This window comes from Berghia stephanieae, chromosome 9, assembly GCF_034508935.2.
Source record: "Berghia stephanieae isolate SIO BIC M18660-M18661 chromosome 9, UCSD_Bste_1.3, whole genome shotgun sequence".
NCBI classification, from domain to species: domain Eukaryota; kingdom Metazoa; phylum Mollusca; class Gastropoda; order Nudibranchia; family Aeolidiidae; genus Berghia; species Berghia stephanieae.
The window spans coordinates 29,385,295-29,396,928 of record NC_088368.1 but is presented as its reverse complement, the minus strand read 5'-3'; the positions used below and the strand labels follow the sequence as shown (position 1 = coordinate 29,396,928).

The 11,634-nt window shown below is 34.7% G+C and overlaps 2 long non-coding RNA genes across 2 annotated transcripts; one reads left to right on the top strand and one right to left on the bottom strand.

Annotated features, from left to right (window-relative positions):
* Positions 1-813: 813 nt before the first annotated feature.
* LOC144980009 (uncharacterized) lies at positions 814-3,991 on the bottom strand. The gene is made up of 2 exons (XR_013646809.1): positions 3,858-3,991; positions 814-3,050 (listed from the first exon to the last, which is right to left on the bottom strand). It is a non-coding gene; the product is annotated as an uncharacterized LOC144980009 (long non-coding RNA).
* LOC144980008 (uncharacterized) lies at positions 1,940-3,872 on the top strand. Its single transcript, XR_013646808.1, has 2 exons — positions 1,940-2,160; positions 3,601-3,872. It is a non-coding gene; the product is annotated as an uncharacterized LOC144980008 (long non-coding RNA).
* Positions 3,992-11,634: the final 7,643 nt, after the last annotated feature.

The following is an 11,634-nucleotide window of genomic DNA, read 5'->3' as shown; positions in this document are numbered from 1 at the left end:
TTTTGCTTCTGTTTATCGAAGCCAACCGAAGAGCGAGAAGCCCCACGACGTGAGTTTTGAGGGAAAAGAAGGCAGTGGATGCCTACTGCTCATACAAAGCAGGGTAAGTGTTCAATTTTAGCTGAGTTTCATTTTTAAAACTACTGTTACAATCGATTTCTATTTTTCTATGCATCGTCCTCTTCTGCACTGTGTAAATTATCACGACGCTAGACATCGGTCAGTCAGTCATGTGGGTTGTGAAACAAGATTAATTTCAATGAAATGTTAAATGTTAGGTGACGTATATCTTTTTCATCTTGGTCTTCATGAATTCAGTTTTGTAGAAAGCGTTACTACATAAAAAAGTGGTGGGGATGGGAGTTAAGCGAACGTAAGTAAAGGGAGAACAAAAGAGTTGTACTGTCATGTGTAGGCGAGTTAGAGTTGTGTTTTATGTGTGCCCCCTGTTGTTTGCATTGGCTCAGTAGAGCATCGGCTCAATCCGATTATTTAAAAAATATCTATATATCTTGTTTTATTGATAGAAATAAACAAACTTAAGTGCCCTTATTAATTTTTTTAAATCACCGGTATACGATTATCAGAATTACTAGTACTAAGTTCATGATGACAATGATCACTAAAGTCTATTTTTACAAATTTAAAGTAATTTTAATTTGCATCACATTAAGTTGCCTCTCTCAGTTTATGAGTGCCAAAATGATGGGAAAGTATTTCATTTTTACATCGATTCCATAATTTCTTGCATTATTTAGTCTCCAAATATCTATTACTATTGTTATCATTCTTATTATGATCATATCATTATCATTTATTATTTTTTTTTTTTAGCATCTTTAGTGTATCAATGACTATGATTTGATGCCCAGTTAAGGAATTTTAGTTTTCTCTAAAGTTCTTTCCACTATAATTTTTCAACTGCTTCTCTAGGCAGTTGGCCCTAAATAAATATCATTTCAGTCTTTCTGAGTTAATCATTTCAGGTATTTGGTACAGAGAACTTTAATTAGATTAAGAAATGAAAGAAAAAAAAAGGAAACATGCTTTTTATTATATTTATATTTATAAAACGCAAACATAAAATTTGTGGACTGGGCCATCAGGTAAAATATGATGCTTTAGAGTTAGAGACCAATTATTATTTGTGCCATTTCAAGGGAATCAATTACTAAGTCAGTTGAGCTATGCGGGAAATTAAAATAGTAACATTTGTGACTCACCGCCTGAGAAAATATGTTGGGAGTGCGTTTGTAGATGCAAAGAATTGAATTTATTTACAAAAATTTTGTTAAAAATTATTGGCGCAGCATCCACTAAACGTGCTCAAAGCGCTTTACAATGGGTTCTGGGCCAACAGCAACAATTAACATTTAGGACAGGTCATGACGCCTGTTAGACAATATTACATTTTTTGTTTCGGACAGAGACACCCTGTTAACGGCCAGGTACTCATTTTACACCTGACTACGGTGAGAGAATGTGAGTAACAAGCCTTTTCCAAGGACTCAACTATGCGCTGAGTGAGGCTTGAACCCAGGACCTTCCAATCCAAAAGCGAGTGTCATACCACATAGCCGCACGAAAAAATATGAGACTTGGATTAGATTAATTTTTAATTGCGGAGAGTGAATGTAGTTTATTGATTTATTGTAGAGTGATTGTCTAAATTTTAAATATTTTTGATTATTTTAACTTTAAATTTACTTTCTAGCATCATTTTACCTCGAATACCCTTTGTCAAGTGTGATCCATTAGCTCGATTTGGCATAATATTTTTGAATTCAACTTAAAAAGGGGGTTAGCCATCCTATACACCATTTTAAAAATAATATGACTCATCATCTAAATATGTGATATAATTTTCATTCCGAGCAGGTTTTACAAACAAGTGTTGTTTTCATTTGTTTTTAAATTTTACTTGCAGCATATCTGGTGAATGTTCCCATGTTGTTGCAGTAATCCTTACACTGAAGAATTGGCTGCAAGCTGGATTACAAGATATACCTACAGATCCAAGCTGCACACAAGCCTTCCACAACAATGGAGTAAACCTTGTGGCCCAAGAACTGATCCCGAGCCCATTACCTCCATGGTTATTCCCAAACCATGTAGGAATGTAAAGCTGCGACCAGTCATGGCAGCTATTGAGAACAGCAGGTAATATAATGCATTCAAATCATTGGGACAAAACAATCTGCATTGTTACAAGGGTAGATTGTTTGATTTTAGGGGATTTACAGCACTTGCGACACAATTAAATCATTTGAGTGCCAGATGATACGGGGAGAAGTTGTGGATCTGAAGTTGAAAGTATCAAAGGAAAAGCAAGACAAAGGGATATGGTTCGAAGGGGGAACAGAAGATCCCATGAACAATATACTGATGTGCCTACTTTGGCATTGTTAAAAGGCTTATAGTCTGGATTCAATAGACTTTGATTTTTTAAGGCCTTGGGCCTGTTTGTCTTTATCTCTATACCATCAAGAAAAACTAGTGTGTCCGGAAAATCTTTTAAAAATTGTTGTAGCATGTTATTCTTAATGGTGTCCCGATCGGGCCATACTGGCAAACTGTCAAGCCTGAAATACAAGTAATTGATCCATGCCCTAAATAGACATCCTGCACCATTTCTTGATATTTTAAATAAATTGGCAAGATGCAAGAAAGTGTAATTTTGACGCAATTTCATCATAACAAGTAAAAATTGATCTATAATGGGCAAGCAACATGTTGCTTTCATTTGTGTTGATATGGTAAATTACAAAGATGAATATTTTTACAAAATCTTCATACACGAAACCAGTGTAACTCTTTACAGCTTCTTTCGGTCCGTGATGGTGCAGGTGTTCAATGGTCAGTGAGTGACTGCATTTATCTGCGTCCGTTTTGGGTTTTTTTTGACAACAGCAGCCTCTTAAGTTCCTCTCCTTTTAATAATTCTTGGGCGTGAAGTCTCTTAGACTCCTTCAGTTGTTGCTTAAGCAAAAAGACTTCTTCTTTCAGTGATAAGTTCTCTGCAACCACTGCTAACAGTGTCATGTTAGAATCTGAAATAAAATGAAATTATTTTTGCAATTAGTTGTCCAGCAGAGACTAAATCAACAAACTGTAATTAATCTGGGTAAGAATATTGAATCTATTGAGACCACCCACTTTTACTTTTACCCACTTACAATGTCTGGAATTGCATTAACAGTACTATCCAGTTAGAAGTTTGTTTTTTCTCTGTCATAGGTATTCTATGTATGAACAGTGTTTTATTTATGTCCAGCTACATAGAGACTGGTAGCCTGCATATCTAATACCCAACATTTTGGATATGCAGATTAAGACTCTGACACCTGTACATCTATGCCTTTTTTAAAAAGGTAGTTGCAAGTCAAGAGGAAGGGAATTGAAGAAAACATTTATTTTCTATTCTAATGGCCCGAGAAAAGTATTTTAAATAGAAATTGCTCAAGGCAGCAAGTTGTTTGATTCCAGACAATCTATGTTTTTTTTCAGGCGGTTAAAATAAATTCATCACATGTTCATAAAATCATTGATTTTTTAAAAATATTCTTATTCTTTTCATGCTTTCTTTTTTTTATTTCCTAGGCTCCTCTCATTGGTGAGAAGACTGTGTCATCTGAAACTTCTATCAGTTGTTGGGATTTGGCACTTCCATGTCTGATAAATTTTGATCCTCCAGAGAGCGTGGTGAAATATAGTCATGAGTGGCAGGATGTATCTAATCAGCACTTCGGATGCCCAAAATCTTGAACATTCAACTGTTCAACAGGCTCACTGTGCTCTTTCCACATAGTAAAAATTATACAATTTGTCATTTCTTTTATGTGTTATTAAAGTCATACCTAAATTTGGAATAACCCTTTGTTCATTTTCCTTGTTATCCCTTAGTTCATTTTCTTTGTTTTCAGTCTCCCTGTTGACCACTTCAGTATCCATAGGTTCTGGTGCGGATCCATTTTCGGGATTGGTTGCTTCAAAATTAGTGTTCTTTCATGACCGTCTCTGAAAAAGAGCAAAATGTAAACGTTTCTGACATTGATGTGTTTATGCACTTTATGGTCTTGTGGTAAGACTTTATCCACCAGGTGGGGGTACATTGAGTATGTAGACCAGACATGACGACAATAAGGCGCTATGACTATCTTGTAAGATTACCATCCAGGTAGTTTTATTTTATAAGTGCGGTTATGTGGTCTGGAGTAGGTCATACACCTTTGGACCAAAAGGTCTGGGTTCGCATCCCGAGTGGTGTAAAGTTGAGCCCTTGGAAAGGCTCTTTACTCACATTTTCTCACCTTATGTGGGTGTAAAATGAGTAACTGGTCAACAGCGTTGTCACTGTCCAAAAAAAAAAGTGCAATATCGCCAAAATGTCGTGTCTCATCCTACATGTTGAGTGTTGCTGTCGACCCCTTGTAAAGCGTTTTTGGCATGTTTAGTGGAGATTGCTGTTTATAAAAGATCCAGGTTTTTATTTATGATAAGAAAAAGTAAGTAAAGAGCTTTTTTCCAAGGACCCAACTTATTGCACAGACAGTCACAGAGGGACTCAAACAAGTCAGAATGTCATACCCCGAGATCTCAAAGCTAAACATAAGACAATAAGCAAATAAATGCTAAATTTACTCCTTGGGTGGGGTTCCTGGCCTTCCATAGTGGGCAGGTACATACTGTGTCTTCTACTTCTATCCCCGTATATCTGTTTTCCAACTTGCATTCTGTCTTTGTCTTGGAATGAGATTACATACATACTTGGTTTTATCCTGGCTGGGAGGGAAACAGTCAAATGCATATTTATTGTTTTGGGAGATGATATTTTTTTCCTTGTAAATCTTCTCTCTGTTAAAATAATCTGTTCTGTGCTTCTTTTTTTTTTTTTTTACATATAATTATGTGGTTCCGATAGCTCAGTTGGTAAAGCACTCGCTTTACATGCAAAGGGAACTGGTTCGATTCTGGACCCATGTCTCTTGTTCACACAGTGGTGGCTGGTCTGTTAGGTCTTGAGTCTTGAGGAAAGTACTTTGTGATAAACTAGCAGCATCCCACCAGAAGGATGACATGCACTGTAAAAACTGGAGTAATAAAATCTGGCTACATTGGTCCTATGGCTCTGAAAAAAAAGACTACTTTTCCTTTTCTCAATTTTGGGGGTCGTGGAAATTTTATTTTTCAACCTGATCATCAAAATCAGACACATTGATCAACACTCACTATCACCCTTGATAATTTCAAACAGTAAAGCAGGGTTCAACTCATTTACCTAAACCTGCTACTGCTATCTGATTTGTTGAATTCAGGAAACAAATGTCATTATTAATAAGAAAACACACTGAGAATTTAAAAACCCATAGCCACATGAGATAACGGTCAAAAACTCACCCTGATACCATTCCCTGATCAGAATCCCTCACCCTCAGAGGTTAAAGCCGACGTTTGCTTGGTGTTAATTTTGTTCTTGACTTTGGATATTGAGTTCCAATCGATAACTTGACTGAGCAAGTTCAGAATCGGGGAATCTTTTAGTCGGCTCACCATCTTTGAAATGCTGCAATTTAAGTTGGAAAGATAAAATGAAATTATTTGATTTGACAGCATCAGAAAAACATGTATCTTCTCTTGTTTTCTTGTTATTATTAGAAGAATAACAACAGTAACATCTACTGTCAATGTCTCCCACACTATTATCACCGTACAGTGAATATAGCCTTCCACACCATTATAGTGAATATAGTCTCCAACACTATTATTACCGTACGGTGAATATAGCCTTCTAACCATTATATTGAATATAGTCTCCCACACTTTTATCACCGTACAGTGAATATAACCTTCCACACTATTCTCACCGTACGGTGAAAATCGTCCACCAAGATATTACCGCACGGTGAAAATAGTCTCCCACACACCGTCAGGCTATTATCACCGTACGGTAAATAAGAGATAAACATCTTATCTACTTGTCTTAAACTGTACTAATAAATGAACGGCTCAAATAAAGTATTCTATATAAGTCTCTAAGATCGTTCTACTTACTTCTACAATGTTGATTTTGATTAAGACTTAGACCAACTGGCCGGGAGTCAAGACTCTAACTCTAAAAAGTCAACGTGAAAAGTGAAAGAGAGAAATGATGTTTACCGAAAGAATCATAAAACAAACTCTGGCAAAAAAAAATTAAAAAATCAATTTTAATATGATAATGATTGATATAAACTGTGTTGAATATCAACTTACCTTAGAACAAATGTAACGGTTCTTGTTGATCTTCGCTAAATTCAGCTGATTGTGAGGGCGAGCGCAAGCCCTGATCCATCGCTTGCATCGAGGTTTGTCGATCCACGGCTTGATAAAAGGAAAAAATCGTACGCCTCCCGATCTCTCCGGATATCAACTGTCGCTGTCACAAAGGCCCCATTGACAATTTTTCCCCATATTTTCTTTAATTTAAAGAATTCTGCATCAGGCTTAGTCTAAGACTACACAGCCATTACTATTGTTTATAAACAACCACCTAGCCATGTCCGAATGCCATATCCGGGTCAGGGCTCTGAGGATGTGTCACGAATCTCGTGTTTTGATTGGTTAAAAATCTACTGGTTAATTGACGCACGAGCTTGCGAATTCCAAAAAGCAAGAGTGTAAGAAATATTTTATTCTGCCCTTCAATGAATTTTGATTTCGCCGTCTTTGAATAAAAGACATGTTCAAAGATACTTAATTGATACTTATTTATTAAGAATATATTTTTTAGTGAAATTTAACGATTTATAATATGGCGCCACAAATTATTATTGTAAACATAATATTTTCATTTTGCGTTACTATTTAGGGAAAGGGGGGGGGGTGTATCCAGACTAATATTTGGTTTTTAATGAATTGCGAAACACAATAATTGTTGAACTCTTTTTTACCATACATTTTATTGTGACTGGAGATCTAAAGAAATGAAATTTTTAAAATCTGACAAATCTACATGGACAAGTTTTGTGTTATTCTTTGATACGACATATATTATGTGACCTGACGTGTACTTATTTGCAGGTCTGATAAACCAATTCATTATGGGCTCATATTCGTAATGGAAATCTAAAAAAAAAGGACGCAAACTCCTGTCCATTGCAACAATGTCAGACCTGCATATATGTACACGTCGATTAGACCAAAGTCTAGATCCAGTATTGTGACGTGGTGAACAACGGTTATTTGGTCTAGTGGTATGACACTCGCCTTTAGACTGGAAAGTCCGGGATTCGCGTCCCGCTCTGAGAGATGCGTTGCTGAGTCCTTAAAAAAGGCTCTTTACTCACATTCTATTACCGTACGAATGTGTAAAATGAGTATCTGGCCGTTCAAAACATTTTCTCTATGGGGAAAAAATTGCAACATCGCCTAACAGGCATCATGTCTCATCTTACATGTTTAGTGTTGCTGTTGGCTCCTTGTACCCCTTGTAAAGCTATTTGAGCAGGTTTAGTGGATATTGCGCTATATGAATGTTTATGTTTTTAAACTAGATATTTTAAGTTAAGATGATCAAAATATATAATTGTTTGTTTTTTTTCACTTTAACATCTCAAACAAAATGTCGGCCATCTCACCGAAGAACTAGACATCCAACAAAATTCACGCATTCAAGAAAAACCCACTTAAAAACACTAAAACACATATCTAGAAACTCAAACATCTTCAAATATTCATTTGGAACGCTCTTACGGAATCATGAGTGAACGCAACAGATTTAGAAACATTCAAACGAAGATTATCAAAATTCTTCAGTCTCAACACCAATAATTGCTGTCACATTCAACAACTCTCTCAGCCCTCGAATACAAATACTCAGAATTGAGTCGACTTCGATTAACATTCAGATTCAGATCCTTACCAAACAATAAGAAAATAATCACATTTTGTACCGATACAGTAAACCTTTTTCATAGACAGAAAGAGATTTTTGAAGAAAAACATTTGAAAGATTTTGTAAGGACCTAATATTCTATTGTAAAGCTTGTTTTGCTGAAAACTGTTATGTGTACAAATGTATGATTAATTGCTTTTTAGTATGAATTTAAACAAATCAGTGTTTGTGTTTTGTAGTGTTTAGTTTGTGCGGCTATGTGGTCTTGTGGTATGACACTCGCATAGTCGAGTCCTTGGAAAAGACCCTTTACTCACATTCTCTTAGCGTACCAGGTGTAAAATGAGTACCTGGCGGTTAGCAGTGTTGTCTATGTCGTAAGAATTGTACGTAATATCGCCCAACAGGCGTCATGTCTTGTTCTATATGTTACGTGTTGCTGTCGATCATGGACCCTTTGTAAAGCGTTTTGAGCACGTTTAGTGGATATTGCTCTATAAAAAAAGATTTTTAGTAGGTATGACATTTCAGGAAAAACCCCCCAAGAGCACACTATCAGTGGACTTAGTTTGAGATCACCTCTCCCAAACACCAGCACAAGATCTCACTAAGAGGAATACACTCAAATGTTTCCAAATTATATATAAATTAAAAAAAAACCCAACATAACAGTACATAACAGAGAGATGTTTTACAATGAAAAAAAAATATAATCTACCAAAACTACAACTATACATTCGACTGTTTCCCTCCCAGTCAAAGACTCCGGCCAGGGTCAGGGCAAACTAAGTAATCTCATTCCAAGACAAAGACAGAAAGCTATTGAAAAACAGATACAAAGGAATAGATGACAGAACAAGTACCTCCCTAAATAATTAAACTTAACAGACTTTATATTTGTGTTTATGTTATACGGAGGATAATTGAAGGGAAGTTCCTGAACATGAGTGGATTATGGGGCATAAAAAAAATGATAATGAAAATATTGCTGCTTGAAGCTCGAAGGAATAAATAACAATAAGTCGTAATGTAATGGAAGCTTTAATTTATTGACCGAAGGCAGATAATGTGGACATTTCGGGTTTCCCTTTTATCAACATAACAAGATGAATGAAAAACAAAGGAAGAATGAGACATGTGAGAATGGTGTAGTTTGATTTGTTGATAAAGGGGGAACCCGAAACATCCATACTTTCTGTCTGCGGACATAAAAAAGCGCGTTAAGTGGTTTTTCGACGACCAAAACTCCCGGTTTAGCAATGTGAGTTCTACAGACGCGATCTCAATGTTGCCCTATTTTCATACATTGGTACTTTTGTATGAATCAAAATCACTACAAGGTCCGCTTTGCGAGCGTCAGAAGCATATTATCCCAATTCTCGTATGAAATGGGATCAAATCACAGGTGACAATAATAAATAATAGGCCAACATAATGATTCGTACACATTCTAAATGTTTTTTAAAAAACCCAACTCGTGTGAAATCCGCAATGTTTGCGGAGATTAAATACTATTACGAATAGGCTGTTTAAATCCTTATACTACTGCATTGCGGGAATTAACATAGATCGAGGGGAATCTATTTTGAGTCAATGTGTAATTGAATTACCCCTAATTTAAGAAAAGTTGTCAAGTTACTGGTATATCAATCTGTAAAAAATAGTTTAAATTTTTTTTTTTGATTTGCTGGTAGTTCTGCTCTCGAAGATAAAATAATTAACATTGGTTTTCGGAACAATGTTGACCCCAAACCGTATTATATTAAAAAAGAATAGATTATTATGATTAATTGATATTATCAACAGATATTTAAAATTACGTCATCCTGTTTGGTTGCGGATGAGATTATTATAACTTTATAGTCTCAGTCTCAAGAGAGATTTAAAATTACGTTATCCTGTTTGGTTGCGGATGAGATTATTATAACTTTACAGTCTCAAGAGAGATTTAAAATTACGTTATCCTGTTTGGTTGCGGATGAGATTATTATAACTTTACAGTCTCAAGAGAGATTTAAAATTACGTTGTCCATTCTTGTTGCGGATGTGCTAGAATCTTGTAGAAGAATTACGCTTGAATTATTATTATTTTCGCATGAAGATGAATAAAGTAAACTTTATTATCATTTACTTTATTGGAATGTTACAAGAGTTTTTGTGTGCGTGTATACGTGTGTTAGTGTGTGTGTGTGTGTGTGTGTGTGTGTGTCAGAGTGTATTACAACATTCATTTACCGCCGTAGCCAACCATAAGCACTAATGGCAAAGTGACAAGAATAAGCAGAGAGTGAGTAAACAGTAGTCGAAATCACCGGTCGCAATTTTGTAACCTTTTAATTATTGGGGGAGGGGATACGTTGGCAGGGTGAAATCAGTTCGAAGAAACCGTGTTTGAAGTAAAAATTGTTCAAGGAAGGCATGGAATGACAACAAAAATAATAAAATAATAAGGCTTGCAAGTTACTCGTATATCAGTCTGCAAAAACAGTTTTATGATCTTTACATTTGCCAGTAATTCTGTGATCGATAATACAAATTGAACATTGGTAGAGCGGAACAATGTTTATCCCCAAGAGTATTAAAAAAAGAATAGGTAACGAATGATTAAACAAAAATGAAGTTATTTTAGTTAATAAATGACGATTTTCTAAGACACCTCAAGTTATGAATTGAAGACCATTTTTGTCAACACTTTACGGACGAAGGCATTGCAAGCTATCTCTATGGAAACGGCGCTATCATGAGATTCTAGTACATTATCACATCAAAAACAAAATAGGTTTTGGAAAAAGATAGACATTACCGATTTTCATATTTTTGTTAGCTCAAACTGTAAGTAACAATAACTTCGTAACTTACCTTTTTGTATTAAAATATTGTTTTCTTATAATATATTTGAAAAAAAAAACGAAAATAGATTTAAAAAAACAAAAACAAAAAAAAAAACAAAACAAAAAAAACAAAAAAAAAAACAAACAAACAAAATAAATAAACGAAGCCCCCCCCCCCAAAAAAAAATAAATTAATAACAAAAACAAAATAACAATAAAAAGGACTAAAAACATCCATTCGTGTAATTTTCATACCTGTTCAATTGTATACATAATTTAAAATGACAAGTTCTCTGACAAGGGCATTCTTGAATTCATTAATATATTTGTCATTTTTAGTTTAAATGTTTCCTTCTTAAACGAAGCAGAGAATCTAGAAATTAATATCTTCAAGCCATCTCTAGTTGCGAATGTAGTTAGAAGTTATTTTAAAATAATCATTGTATTATATCACGACCGTGTAATCAACAAACAAAAAAAAAATAATCTTGGAATTATATTTTATCAAGTCCGTGTAATCAAGTAAAAAATAATAGCATTATATGTTATCAAGTCCGTGTAATAAAGTAAAAAAAAATAATAGCATTTCATTATATGTTATCAAGTCAGTGTAATTTAGTGCATTATAGTTCGTGTAATTAAATAAAAGCAGAGGAGATTTATTACCGTTCTAGAAGATAATTCACAACATAATGTTTACATTTTCAAAAATACAGATGCCAGAAGCGACAAATATATGATATAGACGTCTATTTATTTTCAAAGATTTTCGACATAATTAAGAAAGAACTCATTTATTATTCCCAAAGTAAAACATAGGATAATCTCTGCTTTAACACCAATAAATGCAGGTTCTTTGAAGCAATTATAGATAATATCTGACGAAATGAAGTTCTCAGATTTCCGTATGATTAATTTATTTTAAAACAT